Genomic DNA, 17196 nt, shown 5'->3' with positions numbered 1-17196 from the left:
AAAAATAGAGATGAATCCATTGATTGTTGGATTCAGTCAACAAATATTTACTGAATGACTCTTTTTTTCGTTGTGCCAGGTGTCAGGGATACAAAAGTGAGCAAATGTTAAATGATAACCTTCACAGGACAAAAAATTATTGTCCCAGGAGCAGAATTTCACTATGATTCTTATATCACAGTGATCCAGAATGTTTAACACATTCCTTAATCATCTGTGTTGAATATCAGAGATCATAATATGTGTGTATATATGGAGTGAGCACTTTACTCTTGTAGTTGTGTCTCTCTAATGCTAATTCCATCTTGTTTTATCAAGACTGAACAAAGATGCACTAAAAAGAATAAATTGTTTCCATAGGTAGGTGGTTCTGCTTGCATGCATAGTGGTCTGGACCTCTTCAGGATGTCCTTAGGCAGAGATGTAATGAATAAGGTCAGTCGTCTTCAGTAATCTTCTACCACTATAGAAGGCTGAGGGACTTCTTCCACGTGAGGGAGCTGGGTGCATGCAGATTTAATGTTATGTGACAGCAGAGCAGAGGTTGGTTATGAAAAGTCTATGAAGAATCGTAAAAACTAAAGGTGATGTCAATTTTTAAATTAGATACAGTTATTTTATTTCTGAGGCAATAATAGGGTCTTTGAAGCCCAGAGTTTCTAGGGAAGAGCAATTTGGGAGCATTTTTTCTTTAAATTCCCATGAAGAAATATATTGGACACTGAGGTTGCCTCCTGTCCTCCATTCTATTCTTCCTTCATTATGCAGCAGCCCAAGGTTTAGGTGGGACTGACTCCATCCCTAAATCAACTGGAATAATCTCATCCTCTTTACCATATTGATTGGTTCATTGGCAGCCAGAGAGACCTGCATGGATGAGCTGGACTTTGAAGACAGAGTAGAATTTTGATAAGTGGAGAGCAAAACACAGGCAATAGTGAAGAAACAGGAATATGCAAGGTTTGTTCAGGAACTGAGAGCAAACCTTTTTAACTAGAACAACATGTTATACTGTCTTTATCTCCCAGATACACCTAGGTGATTAAACTCTGTTCTTTCATTCAGTGAGCTATTACTGAATGGTGCATAGTACTGTATTAGACAGGCTTCAAAGGAAGTTGCCTTAAGATTGAGAATCTCCACTGTCAAGTTAAACACATTGATTTTAGAACTAAAAAGGCCTAGGACATAATCTAGCACAGTCCATTCATTTTCAAGTGTAGAAACCAAGGCTCAGATAGCTTAAGTGAATGGAAGCAGCAAAACATGCAGGGAAAAGTACAAGTTGAAAAAGTCATTTAAATTCTCTTAACTTTAATTTCCAGCACTGGAAAAGCTGCAGGAATGGCTCAAGAAGCTGATTCAGGGAGAGAGCATATGCAAAGCACCAGACACAAAATAAATACTTAATAAATATTCCCTTTCATTTTCTTTATCCCCTTTGTTGAGTAGGAATAAAGAAAGAGTAAGAGTAGAGTAATTCTAAGGCAGAATTAGAAATAACTCTACCTGGACTCCCAAGAGAGCTTCCTCCTGTACTGTACAGCAGTCCATTGTTAAAAATCCCCTGGCAAGGAACCATGGCAAGGAACCACAGAGGGCTCTGCCTTTCACCAAAAAGGTGCAGCTATCTTCACAAACTGTTATCTTGTTGTCTTGTGCATGCATCAAGCTCATTCTCTTTTCTAGACCTGTGAACAAATTGATTCCTAATTCCCACCCCTGCAGGGATGTTCTTCCTCCTTTCCATCTATCCAGATCTTCTCTTTCACTCATTTATTCATTTAGACAATTAGTCTGAATGGAGTCAGTGAGTCATCAAACATTTATTGAGCACTTATTATGTGGCAGGCACTGGGAGAGGATTTGAGATTACAGCACCAAAGAGAATAGCCCTGCCTTCAAGGAGTCTAGCTGGGGCACAGTCTAGTTGGAGCACAGATATGCTCACTCCAGGAAAGCAAAGGGTTAATGTTGCAGAGGTATGGGCATGATGTCTTGGGAACATTCTTCTCTGCCTCCTATTATTTACAGAGGTGGCCACACACAATTGAGCCCTATCATTGTATACACTGTGCTTCCTATCACTGTAGTGATGCCAGGATGTGGGGTAGGTATAAGATATATTTAGCCAGAAAGGACCAAGGCAGTCCAACCAAGCAGAATATGTCAAGGAGATACCTCAGGGTTATCTAGAAAAGCAATGGGTCATTCCCAGGGGTAGAGGATGAAAAATTCCTTCACTAACAAACTTTACAAAGGGCTTACTGCAGTGTTTCTAAGTCTTGGTTGCACGTCAGAATTATCTGGGGAGCATTTGAAAAATATAGATGCTTGGACCCTATCCTAGACTTATGGAAGCAGGAATTGGGGGATGAAACATAGGCATATGGATTTCTGAGTGACATATGGTTGGTTCTGATGATTAGTTAGCAGGGGGTTGGGAAGCACTGGTCTATTTTGTGCCAGATATTTGCAGAACACTGAGAATACAGACATGAATAAAACACAGCCAGTTCTGTTCCTGCCTTAGAAGACAAGTGTCAGTCCTAGAAAAGCTGATTGTCAGGTGGGAGAGACAGGCAAAGATACACAATCAACCAGATAAGATCTTAGATAGAGATAGGCACAAAGTGACATAGGAACACAGAGATGGGAAAGTCCAACTCAGTCTTGGGAAGTGGGGGAGGCTTCCTAGAGGATGTCACATTTGTTTTTTTGGGTTTTTTCCTTTTTATTTTATATTGGAGCATAGTTGATTAACAATGTTGTGTTAGTTTCGGGTGTACAACAAAGTGATTCAGTTATAGGTATACATGTATCTATTCTTTTTCAAATTACAAAACAGAAACAGACTCACAGACTTAGTTATGGTTACCAGGGGGGAAGGTTTGGGGTGGGGGGGAGGGATAGTTAGGCAGTTTGGGATTGACATGTACACACTGCTATGTTTAAAATGGATAACCATTAAGACCTGCTGTATAGCACAGGGAACTCTAGTCAGTATTCTGTAATAACCTAGTTGGGAAAGAATTTGAAAAAGGATGGCAGAACACTCTATGACATAAATCACAGCAAGATCCTTTTTGACCCACCTTCTAGAGAAATGGAAATAAAAACAAACATAAGCAAATGGGACCTAGTGAAACTTAAAAACTTTTGTACAGCAAAGGAAACCATAAACAAGACGAAAAGACAACTCTCAGAATGGGAGAAAATATTTGCAAACGAAGCAACTGACAAAGGATTAAACTCCAAAATATACAAGCAGCTCATGCAGCACAATATCAAAAAAACAAACAACCCAATCCAAAAATGGGCAGAAGACCTAAACAGACATTTCTCCAAAGAAGATATACAGATTGCCAACAAACACATGAAAGGATGCTCAACATCACTAACCATTAGAGAAATGCAAATCAAAACTACAATGAGGTATCACCTCACGCCAGTCAGAATGGCCATCATCAAAAAATCTACAAACAATAAATGCTGGAGAGAGTGTGGAGAAAAGGGATCCCTCTTGCACTGTTGGTGGGAATGTAAATTGATACAGCCACTATGGAGAACGGTATGGAGGTTCCTTAAAAAACTAAAAATAGAACTACCATACGACCCAGAAATCCCACTACTGGGCATATACCCTGAGAAAACCATAATTCAAAAAGAGTCATGTACCACAATGTTCATTGCAGCTCTATTTACAATAGCCAGGACATGGAAGCAACCTAAGTGTCCATCGACAGATGAATGGATAAAGAAGATGTGGCACATATATACAATGGAATATTACTCAGCCATAAAAAGAAACGAAATTGAGTTATTTGCAGTGAGGTGGATGGACCTAGAGTCTGTCATACAGAGTGAAGTAAGTCAGAAAGAGAAAAACAAATACCGTATGCTAACACATATATGTGGAATCTAAAAAAAAAAAAAAAAGGTTCCAAAGAACCTAGGGCAGGACAGGAATAAAGACGCAGAAGTAGAGAATGGACTTGAGGACACAGGGAGGGGAAAGGGTAAGCTGGGACGAAGTGAGAGAGTGGCATGGACATATATATACTACCAAATGTAAAATAGATAGCTAGTGGGAAGCAGCTACATAGCACAGGGAGATCAGCTCCGTGCTTTTTGACCACCTAGAGGGGTGGGATAGGGTGGGAGGGAGGGAGACGCAAGTGGGAGGAGATATGGGGATATATGTATATGTATCGGTGATTCACTTTTTATAAAGCAGAAACTAACACAACACTGTAAAGCAATTATACTCCAATAAAGATGTTAAAAAAAAAAAGAAAAAGGATGTCACATTTGAAGTGAAATATTGAAGTGAAACAACTTGAAGTGGAACATCTGTAAGATGTGACGGAAAAACCAGAACGAACTTTTTTGGCCAACCCAATATAAAGGATGTGTAGGTGTCTCCCAAGTGAAGGAGGTTTGGAAGGACTTCCCAAGCAGAGAAATAGGCCTCCAGCACCCACAGGGCTTAGCAGGCAGGTCAGATGATTCCTGGGAGAATCCTGAGTGCAAAGGATTAGGGCATTTAAATGTGGAACAGGGTGTGTCTGAGGTGGAGGCTGTGATGCCGATCGATTGCATCATTGATTTATAGCTGTTTCCTACGCCATTTTAATTTCTTCCAACTAGACATTTACTGGGTGTCTTTGTACCTACGAGACAGTCATAAACAGAATTTGTAATGGAAATATACTAGAGAGACAGCATATTCCCTCAAATTTGAAGCCAAAGAAAAGCTTCCTGAGAAAGAAGATGAGAAAGTCTCAAGAATTAAATGCAGTTGTTATAAAAAGAGAGGAGGGCAGAGAGCGGCAGAGACATTCTGCAAATGTAGGATGAGGAGATGAGCACCAGCTCTGCACATTCAAGGACCATCAAGTTCAGTGTGATGGGAGCAGAGCACTGGGGGAGAGATGGTGGCCGTGGAAGAGGCTGGGGAGGAAGGTGTGTGCCAAGCTGTTAACAGAACTCTTACGCTCTGCTGGGGTTTAGACTTCATCTAGTTGGCAATGGGGAACCCTGGTTATTGTATGCAGGGCTGTGACAGGGTCTGATTTACTTTTCTGAAAGGTCATCCTAAGCATATGCATGTTTTCTTTCTCCAACAGAATCGTAAGGATGCCTAACAGGTGTCATATCTTGACTTTTTTTTGTTTTTGCTTTTGGGGATTTTTGTTTGTTTGTTTCACCAGCAGTGCTTAACAGAGTCAGGGACGCGTGAAGAGGGCAATAGTTAATGGATTCATTAATTGATTGAGAGGCACAAACTCATACTTGAGTTAATATTGTAACATGGACACTATATCCTACATGGTGTCTGATATTTAAAGGTCTCGGCAATTTTAAGCCATGCTTCCTAATTTTAACATGCACACAAATCACCTGAGGATCTTGTTAAAATAGAGATTCTGATTCATCATGTCTTGGGTGGGGTGTAAGATTCTGAATTTCTAATAAGCGTCCATATGCTGCTGTTGTTGATGGTTTGGATTTCCACATTTTGAGTGGCAGGGATCTTAATATTCAGTTGCCTTATTTGTAGACAGTCTAACGGTGGAGCCATCTATGAACAGTAGAAGTTTCTACAGGGACTGTGGAAATGGAGAGGCTTCACCATGAGAGAGTAAGACTCCTTGGCTAAAGGAGACCCCATACGTCTCCTTTGGGACTGGTTTGGAAAGCAGTGGCATGTCTATAAGGCCCCTTGGGTAGACATTGATGTTACTTGCCTTTAAGGGAATTTCTGATGCGGTTGCCAGTTTCTTCCTCGCACCTCCAAGTGTTGAGTTCCACAAGAAAATCCATTAGTAACAGTAGAGTTGATAATAGAACACCAGATAAAGTCAGAGGGCTCTAGAAGCAGCATGCTATCGGCGTGTAATTTGTTTAGATCTATGTAGAAGTGAGCCTTTTTCTCGGGAATTTTCAAGTTTGAAATTTGCTTATGGGCCAGTTCATAATTTCTTGATATTTTCTTCTTTTACTCTGCTCACTTTCACATACTCATTGTCATATTATGACGGTCTGGATGTCCCTCGGGCCTCACCATCTTGTAGGCATAAAAGACAGCCACATAGGTCAGGCTGAAGTTTGCTGCCTTGATGTCACTCATTACTATGAACAGGTGCTTGGTCTTCATCTTAAGGCCCCCTGACCTTTCTACTGGCTCTCAGAGAAGGCCCAGGCCTCCTCCCCACTCATCCCCAATGTTTATGTGGGTCGTTGCCCGCACTTCCATCGCTCAGCAATGGACCCCAATGGCTGCTGCATCTCAGAGAGCTCCCCAGGCCGCCGCCAGTCTCCTTCACGTCCACTCCGTGCTGGATGTGGCCATTGCGCCCTTGGACTGAAGCCTCCGCTCCCCTTGGGAGCCTCAGCTGGGAGGTATCCAGCGTAGCAGCAAAGACAGTGTCTCTGGAGACAGAAGCCCACATCTCAGATGTGTAATTGGGGCAAGTTATTTGACCACACTAAACCTTAGATGTCTTACCTGTAAAATGAGAATAACTAGAGTTCTGTAATCTCAAGATTGTTGAGAAAATAAGGTAATCCACTCAAGCTCCTAACACTTCATTCTTGGCACATAGAAAATTCTCAATACATGTTAACCATTATTCTCGCTGCTTCTCTCTGTATCATTATAATCCCTGCCTGGACAAGCTTCATTTTTATTTCACCACAGCACAGCTGAGACCAGTTGATAAGGTTTCTGTGACATGGCTGATGTCTCGGGGATAACAGAAGGGGATTAAGATTAGGGGAAGTACAACTGCTATTTTAATACAAAGACTCAGACATAATACGTCTTCTTCTGGGCGTATTATGCATTCTTCTTCTGGGGTCCCTTCCAGGGGCTTCCTTGCATCCCTACTGGTGACAGAAGACATCCTCCCTGCACATCAAAAGAGTGTCATTGAACTTATCTAGACTCCTTTGAGTCCAGACTCAGAGATAAATTTTGCCATTCTGGGGTTCATTTTCTTTTTCCACTCCCTTGAAAGGGAGCCTTTATCCTACTCAGTATGTCACCTTACCTCTGGATGAAGACCAGTGTCTCTTTCCCTTCCCAGTCTTGCTCCAGGAATCACTCTCTTTCCTTTGTGCAGAGGATAACTGAACTCTGGACCCAATCATTACTCAGTCTCTATTCAGGTTCATGTGGAGATAACCTCTTATAATAATAACAACAACAACAGTTAATTTTTCTCATGTTTTCCTTGCCCTTCTGCCTCTAAAATGCTGTTTTTAAAAGATGTTTCTTATTTCACTTTCTGCTTCAAAGTAGCTGTTGACCCCACTCCTGGCACTTAGGAAGCCAAATTCATATTAGCATATAAGGCTCTTTATATGCACGGGTCCTCTTCTGAAATGCCCTCTGCTCCTTTGTTTTCTCAGAAAATGTCCATTCAACCTTCATGGCCCAGCTTAAATCTGACTTCCTCTCTGGATTCTTTCTCGAACCTCTGGCACCCCATGTCCCCAGACATCGGCCAGTCTCCCTCCTCCAGGCCCCCATGACAGTCTGTACATTTCTTCACCATCTTCACCACATTACACCATATAATACTTCACTTCCAGTTCTGCCTCCCCCTTTTTAAAGGGAGCTCTGTGAAAGCACAGTCTCTAGTCATATGAGTGACCAGGAATTACCTTACTTATTGAGTCTTTTCCATCTACTCTTTTCTCTGATCTCACTAAAGGTCTGTGAGATAAGTAGGGCAAGTATTACATGATCTCTACTTTATATGTGAGCAAGGAGGTTCCCACAACTAGTGACTAGTCCGTAGTCATCCCATCCATGTGATGGAAAAGGGAAGTAAACATAGCCTGAGTTCTTTGGACTTTAATTCCATTGCCCCCTTTTCACTACTTTTATTGCTTCCTTTTAACAGACCTAACCCTGGTAGGAAAAGGATAAGCTCTCAAGGAAGACAAGACCTGGGCCAAGGAAAGACTGAGGGGAGATGGCAACACACAGAGAAACCATAGCTGCAGAATTACGAGCACTCGAAGGTAAAGTTGTTGAGTGTGATGAGAAACCCTGGGGTGGAACTGTTTGTTGACTGACTTTCGGACTTGAGGGAAGATGCTCTTTGACTAAAACAAGGTGGATGGGAGTGGGAGTGGGGAGACATCACAGCCGATTACGCTTAAAATCTGGTCTCAAGCACCACCTTGCAGAGTGTCCATCATTCCTTTTCAGCCACCCTCAGGATTGCTCTAAGTGAGAAATAATTTTATAAGAGTCTTGAACTGCTGCTGAGAGTCTTTTTTAGAGCTGAAAGCAAAACAAACAAACATGAAGTCCTACAGAGCTGAGAATAAGCTCCGGAGAGAGTGAGAGCAGTGGAAATAGTTTACTGGGATTGAGGAAGGAGATCTCAGTGTACCTTGTCTCAAACCCCATGAGCTTGTCTCCTCAGCCACTTGCAAGTCCTGCGGGCAGTCTGAGCTCGGTGGCAGTCGGGGCGGGGGGGGGGGCGGGTGCAGGAGAGACGCCAGGACAGGAGGTCTCTGAGCTATTTCAGACTCAAGGCCAACAGCCACGGAGACTTCGAGTTACATCACCACTACTGTCTGGACTTTAGGCCCCTTAATCCAAATGCGGTTTCCAGAAAAAGGATCCGCCACATATTTGGAAGCCCATCAGCCAAATGTTGTCTCATCACTTTCATGCATGAGATCTTTTCATTTGTGAAGAGCATATTATTTTGCTTAATTATGGGCTTTGAGGAGATGGCATAGAGCAGTGGAAAAAGCATGAGCTCGGAGTCAGAGACCTGGGTCTGAATCATGGCTCCGCCATCCACCAGCTCACCAGCTGCGGGGCACTGGCTGGGGACGCCTCAGTCTCCTCGTATGTGAACTGAGAACAGTCTTGTAGTAATTACCCATCTTGTAGGGCAGTCATTAGGGTTAGGTGGTTAATGTGTGTCAAGAATCTTGTATTGTGCTGCTATTCAGATATTTAACGATCAGTAGCTATGATGAAGAAAGTGTCTGACTTCTAACACAATGACATTTGGCAAATGAGATTTCATTTTCACTCCAGAAGTATGTGTATGGTGGTATGTTTTCCATATATATATATATATATATATATATATATATATATATGACTTTCTTCTGCTTACAAAACACTGTTTATTGAAATTCCATTTCCCAGTGGAAATTGCTGTTATTCGGTGTCAAAATACCTCTCCAAACTCACATTTCCTAGGAAGTTTTCTTAAATGGAGTCTTACTGGTGCCCTCCTAATGCTTATTTTTCAGCACCTTGATAATTCATTTTTAAATACTTATAGTTTATTTTGTAATCATCTATGCCATGACTAATTATCCTTTTCTTTAAAAAAGGGCGCATTCAGAAAGCAGATAAGATCAGAAGCCTTTACCTCTATCACTCAGTCACTTACTGCCTCAGACTTGGCTCTTTATCTCAAGTATGGGGATGATATTGAACTATTTATCTTACAAAGGTGTTTTTTTTTTCTGAAAAAAATAACAAGTGAACTCATAAATGGGAAAGAATTTTATAAATTATAAAAGATATGAAAATTTAATTTATGATGTGATTTTTGCTACAGATCCCTTTGCAGCAGATAGGAAAATTCTTGTGCTGGGGCCACCTGCCTGATGCTGTTGATGTCCATGCCTGGGAGTCACCTTGAGGTTACTTAGAGCCTCTCTCTGCCACCAGATGTTAGGAGATTGAGGAACTTTCTTGAGTAATTGTCTCCTCTGACTCACATTCCTTGCAGTCCCCTTAGTGACCTGTGAGCCACCCAGGGGTGAGCAAGGAATTTCCTCTCTAGAGTTGTTTTAAGGACTAGTCCTAAACTTTCAACTTAGTCTTTTTTTACAACCTCTTCCAATACTACCTACCTGAGTAGCCACAGAACAAATCTGTGCAGTGGCTGGATTCAGGCTTGCTGATATGAGTACATGCTCTGGAAGGACACAGAAACACCAATCCTCTAATGAGATCCTCCTTAAAGAGAGATCCTCATATCTCCTTAAGGACCTAATTGGGATGGAAGAGCACAGTTAATAACTGGCGTAAGTGCCAATAAATGATCAGGAGATACCTTCTAGGTGTACTTCACCGTCTCCTTTTCCTTACTTCCTCTCTTTCTGGTTTGTCCTGTTTTTAAATCCCTTCTCTCTTCTTATTTTCCCTTCACTAAACTCTCTCCCAATCAATAGACTCACCATGGCATTCTCAGGCATACGTCGCTAGCTTCATTAGAAGTACAGTCAGACTCAGTATAGAGGTTCTACATCTGCTGATTCAACCGACTGCGATTTCAGTCCGTGGTTGGCTGAATCCACTGTTGGTTGAATCCATGGATGCAGAACCCGCAGATACGGAGGGCAGAATGAACTATACCATATTATATAAGGGACTCGAGTATCCTCGGACTTTGATATCTGTGGGGGTCCTGGAACCCATCCCCCATGGATACTGAGGGACGACTACCCAGAGCGCAGCAGTTGTAGAAATTTAGTCCAGGTCAGAGAGTCTCATACCTTTGCTGTGTATTGCAGTTACCTGAGACCTAAAAACACTGATGCCTGGGGCCCACTGAATTATATCCTGCAGGGAGGTGGGCCCTGGGCCTAATATTTTTAAAAAGCTTCCAAAATGTTTCTAACCTGCATCCAGATTACACTGGTTAAACATACTTGGAAAGCAAAGATACGACAAAGCTATACTAAAACTAAAATAAGATTTATGGCTCAAAGAGCTGCAATCATGTGGTTTGGCTACACTTGCTTGTTTCCTATCCATCAAATAACAAGTGTTTTTTGAGAACCACAGAAAGAGGGGCTGATTATGCCCAGGCAAAGCTTGTAGGTGAGTTTCAAAGATAAAGTGAATGGCCATGAAACACTCTTAGAGCTAGTATTGGTTGGGAGCACACTCTGAGCCGTGTGCTACACTGGACACTTTTCATGCATTATATCATTCAGTGTTCTTAACAACTCTGTGGGGCATTATAATTCTTCCCAGTTTACAAATAAAGAAACATAGACACCAAGTGATTGCTTAAATAGCTCAAGATCTGACCACTAGTTAGAAGTGGAGCCAAAAAATGTGAATACAGGTAATTTGACTGCAGTTTTGTTTTTAATCAGCCTGTAATACCTCCTCTGTACACTGACAGATAAGATGAAAATACAGAAATTCCCCAAAATTCAGTGTCTCCCAATTTTGGCTGCATATTAGAATCATTGGGGGAGTTTTGTAAAACAAATCCTTTGCTCAGGTAACACCTTGGACCAATTTAATCCACATTTCTCAAGAATGGGACCCAATCGTTTTTGAAGTGCCACAGGTGATGCCAGTGTGCAGACAAGATTGAACACTACTGGGTTAGAGGAAAGAAAACAATGCAGGTGAGAGCCCTCAGGGAAAGCTTCATAGGTAATGGGTTACCTGAACTCAGCATGAGACAGAATAATGCCCTCCCCTGGCCAAAGATGCCTATATCCTAATCTCTGGGACATCTGAATATGTTACCTTATATGACAAAGCGGAAGTAAGGATGCAGGTGGAATTAAGGTTGTTAATCAGATGACTTTAAACTGGAGAATTAGCTTGGATTATCCAGTTGGACCCAATGTAGTCACATGGGCCCTTAACTGTGGAAGAAGGAGGCAAAAGAAGGAGAACCAGAGAGATGACACCATAGGGACTCGGCCCACAGTTGCTATCTTTGGAGGTGGAGAAAGGACTCAAGGAATGCAGATGGCCTTCAGAAGCTGGGAAAGACAAGGAAACAGGTTCTGTACCAGAGCATCCAGAATGAACACAACCTTGCCAACACCTTCATTTTATTCCAGTGGAATTCTGACCTCCAGAACCGAAAGAAAATTAATTGGTACCACTGTTTGTGGTAATTTGTTCCAGCAGCGATAGAAAGTTAATATAGTACCTTGAAAAGGAAGGGTTTAGAGAAATGAGAGTGAAAAACACCCACTTAACTGCATATTAGATTTTCTGTGTCAAATAACCTAGGTACTGAGCACCTTACATCTCTGCCCTATGCAATGCCTCTACAATGTAGGCATCTGTAGCTTGCAGTTGAGTCAGGATTCACACCTAATCCTTCTGGACTCTGGAATCAGTGCTCATTCCACTTACCATCCTGTGTGCTTTTCCTTAAGACCATTTAGAACTCTGGTTGCTTTTCTGATCTTTCTTGAGCAAAAAGCAAGGAAGGGTGATATCACAGGGGACCTTATGGTACAGAGAAAAGGATTCTCATACAGGTTGCTCAGAGGAACAAATTACTGCTAATTACTGGGATGTTTAATGAAGATTGATCTGATAGTTTTGTGCAAGAAGGATTGAAGTAGATGAAGCTGGGGCCAGGCAGATCAGTCAGGAAATTGGACAACAACTTAGGCTCCTATGGGTTTGAATTCTGAATGGCAGTGGTAATGGTGGTAGTAGAAGTGGAGAGGAGAGGATGAACCCGGGAAACCTGGAGAAGAAAATCAACCCAAGGGAAATTAACCTACCTAAGAAGAGCAGAGAAAAGGCAAAGACAACTTCAGGTTTTTAGTGTGGCAGGCTTAAAGGGTCGTTGGTGGTGCCCGTGACAGAATTGAGATGCTAGGAAAGAGAACAAGTTTGGAGAGTGGGATGGGGTAGGGTGGTGGTATATAATAAAGAATTTTACTAGCCTTTGTTCCTGGGAGACTCTAAATCCTTAAACTGTCCCAACTGATGAAGAGTGTCTTTTTTATGCTCATATAATTACAAATGGTAGGCTCCTAGATAGTTTTAGTGTAGGGTGTGGTCATAAGATAAACCAACCATGTTGATTAGTGTTGCAATCTTGAGTTATTTTGACTTCTGGGGTGTGGAAGAGGGCTAGAAATTGAGTTCAATCAATCATGCTCATGTAATAACACCCCAATAAAAACTCTGGACAGTGGACCTGCCTTGTTGGTAAACACATTATTCATGTGCCAGGAGGGTGATACATCTGATTCCAAAGGGCAAAGCCATGGATCCTCCCAGGACCCTCCCAGATCTTGTCACTAGGAGTATCCTTTATAGTAAACTACAGTCGTAAGTACAGCGCTTCCCTGAGTTCTGTGAGTTATTCTGGCAAATTATCAAACCTGAGGGGGTTGTAGGAACCCCTTCTTTGTAGCCAGTCAGAAGTGTGGGTGGCCTGGGGACCCCCTGAAACTTGTGGCTGGTGGCTGGGCCGGCTTGTGGAGGACTTTTCCCCTTAATCTATGAGATCCGTGCTAACTCTGGCTAGTTAGTATCAGAATAGAATTTCTGCTCACCCACTCGGGGGGAAAACAGAATAGGTGGACACTAACGTGACGTAACTATCTGTGGGCAAAAATCAGAATTGTGTGAAATCAGTTACCCCTCCACACTAGGGCAAATGCACAGAAAGAAAATGCAGAGAACATTAAATGCAACTTTTAAATGCCCACTTCTTGATTCTTAATTTACTGCTGTCTGACTTCCCCCAATGCCTTTGGACCAGTGTGATACAATGAAATATCAAGAGTTTTAAAGATAAAATGGAGTTCAAAATCTATCTCTGTTACTTCCTTGCTATGAAATAGTGGCCACATAATTTATTCTCTTTGGGCCATAGCCCTTTATCTTTAAAATGGTAATATTAAGGCCTAATGTGTAAAGCTGTTAAGAGAATGAATATAGGAAGGTAAGATCTTGGCACATGACAGATACTCACTGATTGCTATTTTCTCCTGTCCTTTAAGGTGATTTCCAATTGGAATGGTTCTTTCAGAGAGATTTTGTTTTATCCAGATTCATCAAAAAGGAAGTCAAAGTGATTGATGTGGCTTCACTGAACACTCAAAGAACTATCCAACTTTGGGGGGATAGGTTAACTCAACCTCTCAAATGTCAGTGACTGTTAGACTTTTGTCTTAAAGAGAGTCTTCTCATAATTGAAAAATTCACCATCTCTGCTAAGAACGCAAACAGACAACATCTCTGCAATGTCTGCATCTGCTACCTTCGTGGTGCCTGCGATTGCTTGGTGCTGCATTTGTCACAAACCATCTGAGCTGCAGGTGCACTGTGTCCGTACTCTGCATAGCACCATTGTCATAGGCACTCCAAAGCTTCAGTGGGGTCCATAATGAAAGCCAGGCCTGTGGATACCTCTGTCTCCTTAACTGCCTTCTCTTGACTTGCCTCTCTTCCCATTTTGGGGTGAAGTGGTTACAACTCTGAACCAAATACCCAGCATAGTTTTCTGGAGGAATGCCCCTTTCTTTTTTCCCTCAAAATGATCACACAGAATAGCTGGGAACCATCCTTTTTATGAAGTTTTAAAAAGCACTTGTTTACTATGCCATGTAATGTGTTAGGAACTTACATGGCATGTCCAGATAAGCTTCTGAGATTCTAGTCTATGGATTATGGGGACAAAGAGGCTGAGCCCCAAAGCAATCATGTTGTTTAGGAGAAGAGACAGGATTTAAAATCAGGTGTGTCTCACTTTAAAGCCCTTTCCTTTACTAAAGGTTTATTAACTCACGTGGACCTGCTCCTGAGAAAGACAGCTACTTATTTCTAAGTGGAATCTGCCCTTATTTTTTAATTCCCAGACCCCATCAAATTTTATTTTTTCTAGAAACTTTGTTGTGAAATTCCCTATTCTTTAAATGTGGCTTAATCAACAGAGGCGATTTTCAAATAATCGGGAAAAGGTATAGTACCAGTTATACCCAAGTGTGAGTCTGCAGGCTTTACGTTTTTTTAATATCCAGTTTCAACTTCATGGTTTGGGTTTAAACAGAAATTTATTCTGGAGACTTTAGCAAAGCTGCTTCTTTTGCCATCTCCTCTTAGTAAGCAAATCCTGGATGTGTTCCTTGCCACGAGTGCTTAATGGCAGAATACATCATGCCACCATCCAAGGCAGATTTTTTGAGTGGCATATTCTCCTGGCTGGAGGGGAAAATCTGATCCAGGTGCCACAAAAAGCAGATGGAATTTTCCATACAAAACCATTACTCTTGGATTCCTGGCTAGTGGATTTTGTTTTTCAAAAATGTGAATTTTTCCTCTCTTGCCTCTTACTGTCATCCTATTTCAGGAGTGATGTTTGTCATCTTGAGCTAAAATCCAAAGGTGTCATCAGGATAGATCGTTGGTAGGAAGTATAAGACTTGGGATAGCTGTGACTAGATCAGGCAAATATGGTACCCAGTCCATGCAGTAGATAATAATAGAGATCTAATTTAAAAAAAAAAAAAATGGTGGCTGTCAGGGGAAATCAGCTGGTAGGGCTGTAAGGATTTAGTGAAATAATGACATCACAAGTGGGTTAGGGAGAGTTAACGAATTGGGTTGTTGAGATTTATATGAGATGATGTCTATTTACTGGGCTGAAGTGCAGGGTTATGGTCCTAGCATGTTTTTTAAAGGGCATTTACTGTGAGTTCCGAGGTCAGTGTAGAAGCAATTGCAAGTTGGAAGATGAATCAGGGACTTCCTGGCTTTTTGGCTTTAACAGAACACGTGTTCTTATTTTATTTTATTTTTATTTTTTAAGTAATTTTTATTGGAGTATGGTTGCTTTACAATGTTGCGATAGTTTCTGCTGTACAGCAAGTGAATCAGTTATATGTATACATATATCCACTCTTTTTAAAATTTCCTTCCCATTTAGGTCACCACAGAGCACTGAGTAGAGTTCCTTGTGCTATACAGTAGGTTCGCATTAGTTATCTATTTATACACAGTAGTGTATATATGTCAATCCCAATCTCCCAGTTCATGCCACGCCCCCTTCCCCTCTTGATAACCATAAGTTTGTTCTCTACATCTGTGATTCGATTTCTGCTTTGCAAATAAGTTCATCTGTACCATTTTTCTAGATTCCACGTATGAGCAACATTATACGATATTTGTTTTTCTCTTTCTGATTTACTTCAGTTACAAAACATTGTTTTCTAAGAACCTAAATGGACCCAAATCTGGGGATAACAGGAAAGCATGTAATAAATGATAGCGATTATTATTACTGCTGTTGTTATTATTACCATTAGCATCAGTATCAAGAGACAGTTAAACTGTCAATTGATAAGTGCGATGATATTGAATAGATACATGCACAGTGTGATTAAGTGCACCCAAGGAGGGAAAGCTAGTTGTTTCCCATCTTCATTAAGAGAAGCACAAAGTTAAACAAGAGTCTTAGTAGAGTTCTGAGTCTTAGGAGGTCTCAGTTCTTCCAGCTATGCAATTTAATGTCTCACAGCCTCATTTGGATCCTTAAGGATTATTATTTCAAAATTGCCAGTAAGAATTCTAGCATCCTACTCCTAACCCATGGAATCAAAGTCATTCTGGAAGGGTACTGGGAATGTGCATTTTGAATAAGTATGCTTATATTAGGGTATGTCTGATAAACACTGGGTTAGAACAATCTAGAAAGGCCCACCTGCTCTAAAATTCCAAGTAAGAATTTCTATTAAACCATTTTTCCCAGTTTCAATTTCAGAGTGAGAGCAATTAAGTCCTGGAATTGGGTTCCATTGGCTGCGTGTGTCCATGGGTATATGTCGTGGGGGAATCACTAAGCAATAAGATACTTTTAAAATTATTAAATCTGAGGTCATCACTCTCCAGGATGGTTTAGGAATGGCTGGACCAGGGCATGAGAGATGAACAGATGACCTCATGTTGTCTCTTAGAAACCTGTGATTCCATCAGGATGACACGGGTTTTATGCATGATCTGCCCTGTTTACCTCCTCTTTTCTGAAATCAGTGAGTCATAAAAAACCAAAATTGCTATAGAAATGTCAGTTGGAAGACGTCCTTTGTTTTAGTTAGAAGGATCTTTGTGGAAATATGACTTAAGCTTTTGTGTCTCAAAAGATGAGGTGGATTTCCCTGGGAAAAGACTCAAGAAACCCAAGGAAATGGGAGATTTATTTGGTATTAAATACTTGGAAAAAGACGGAATCTCAATCCCTTAGTCATAACCAAATGTCCAGTGATGGTGCTCCTCCTTTGATGACTCTTTTGGAAAGATTAACGATTCTTTAAAGTGATCTTCCTCTTCCACTCTGGGCTCCCACCCCCAGTCTGAGTTGTGTATTACTTCATGGCTGAACTGTTCTCATAGTCACCTCTTCTGCTTTAATTGTCTCT

At 41.3% G+C, this 17196-nt stretch overlaps 1 protein-coding gene across 1 annotated transcript in view; it reads left to right on the top strand.

Moving 5' to 3' along the window:
* COLEC10 (collectin subfamily member 10) overlaps positions 1 to 17196 on the top strand; it is a 436494-nt gene that overhangs the window by 233889 nt on the left and 185409 nt on the right. Inside the window, exon 4 of the mRNA XM_036830027.1 lies at positions 7914 to 8034. The gene's annotated coding sequence lies outside the window, so the exon portion shown is untranslated. The remainder of the gene's footprint in view (positions 1 to 7913; positions 8035 to 17196) is intronic.

Source organism: Balaenoptera musculus, chromosome 17 (assembly GCF_009873245.2).
Source record: "Balaenoptera musculus isolate JJ_BM4_2016_0621 chromosome 17, mBalMus1.pri.v3, whole genome shotgun sequence".
In the NCBI taxonomy this organism is placed as follows: domain Eukaryota; kingdom Metazoa; phylum Chordata; class Mammalia; order Artiodactyla; family Balaenopteridae; genus Balaenoptera; species Balaenoptera musculus.
The sequence above is the reverse complement of the archived record's forward strand: the minus strand, read 5'-3'. Positions and strand labels throughout refer to the sequence as shown.